Source organism: Belonocnema kinseyi, chromosome 9 (assembly GCF_010883055.1).
Source record: "Belonocnema kinseyi isolate 2016_QV_RU_SX_M_011 chromosome 9, B_treatae_v1, whole genome shotgun sequence".
Classification (NCBI taxonomy): Eukaryota; Metazoa; Arthropoda; class Insecta; order Hymenoptera; family Cynipidae; genus Belonocnema; species Belonocnema kinseyi.
In genome coordinates this window covers 18,484,786-18,486,272 of record NC_046665.1, presented here as the reverse complement: position 1 = coordinate 18,486,272, position 1,487 = coordinate 18,484,786, and the positions used below count along the sequence as shown (strand labels likewise).

The window sequence follows — 1,487 nt, the reverse complement described above, 5'->3', positions numbered from 1 at the left end:
CGATGGCCTGGATTGATTATCGGAAAGCTTTCGATTCTACATCCCATAGACTTATCATCTGTCTTTTGGAAATCTTAAAGGTTCATACGCAAATAGTTGGGTACATAGAGAAATTGATGCCGCTTTGGAAAACCAGATTTACTATCTTATCTGGCAAAAATCGTGTGACAATTAACAAGGTCAAGTTTCAGAGAGGTGTCTTTCAGGGCGACACCATGAGCCCACTCCTCTTTTGCCTTACATTATTGCCACTATCTCTAGCACTGCGCCATTCCGACGGATACTTGTGCGGCAAACCTGCAGATCGAAAGTACAAGGTCACTCAAGTATTTTACATGGACGATCTTAAGATCTATGCTAAAAACAGAGAGCAACTGCATCTAGCTCTGGGGATTGTGGAACGATATACTAAGGAAATTGGAATGGAATTTGGGTCAGACAAATGCGCCAAGGTTTATTTGAAGCGAGGAAAACTTAATGGCATCCCTGAAGATCCTGAGCTCGTTAGTAGAAGCGCCATACGACATCTTTGCGCTGGAGAGACTTATACATACCTGGGCGTGCCACAGAGCCGCATTCAGGATGTGACATCTCAGGATGTTCTCGTCGGCGAGGAACAAAGTATCGGCAACGAACATGCTTGCCCTCCCGGTACTACTCTATTCATTTGGAGTAGTTCCATGGACGAAGAACGAGCTCAGATCTCTTGATATGGGGACAAGAAAGGTTATGCACATAAACAAAAGCATGCATCTTAAGTCTTCCGTTCCGCGACTGTACATCTCACGCCGTCAAGGGGGTCGCGGAATATTGAGTCTTGAATTTCTTCACAACAGGATTATTCTGGGTACAGCACATAGAGTTACAAATGGAAGAGACCCTGTTCTTAAAATGGTCAGGAATCACGAAGAAGTGGGCAAAGGAGCAGCGGAGGAGGCTGCTGAAACACTCAGACTTGACTTCAGTATTAGGGGTGAGCAAAATGCATCAAATCTAATCTATCTCGAGTACTCACTCCTGAAAGGCCGGATTAAGAAAGCACAAGAGAAGAACTTACGTGAACAGCTCCGCGATAAGAGGATGCACGGTATCTTCCACAGAAATGTGAAGGATCAGTCAATGTCTTGTGAGCTAACGTTTGCTTTCCTTAAATTTCCCGGATTGAAGTCTGGTACAGAGGGTTTCATTTTTGCATGCCAAGACGGTGTCATTTATAGCTTAACATACCGTCGCCACATTTTGAGCCAAGATATTCCCGATGATAGCTGCAGGGCGTGCCATGCACACCCTGAGCATTTAGCTCACATACTATCTAGTTGTCCAACACACGCGGGAACGACCTACATTCAAAGGCACAATGCTGCACTAAGAGTGCTTTATTACCTTCTCTGTCACTCCTACGGCATTCACATTAATACCGCTCCTCTAAATGCTCCTAGGGAAATTGAGTCAATTGTCGAGAATGGGAAGTGCCGCATATACTGGAA

The 1,487-nt window shown here is 44.9% G+C and overlaps 1 protein-coding gene across 7 annotated transcripts in view; it reads left to right on the top strand.

Moving 5' to 3' along the window:
* LOC117179820 overlaps window positions 1-1,487 on the top strand; it is a 53,527-nt gene that overhangs the window by 48,735 nt on the left and 3,305 nt on the right. The window lies entirely within an intron of this gene.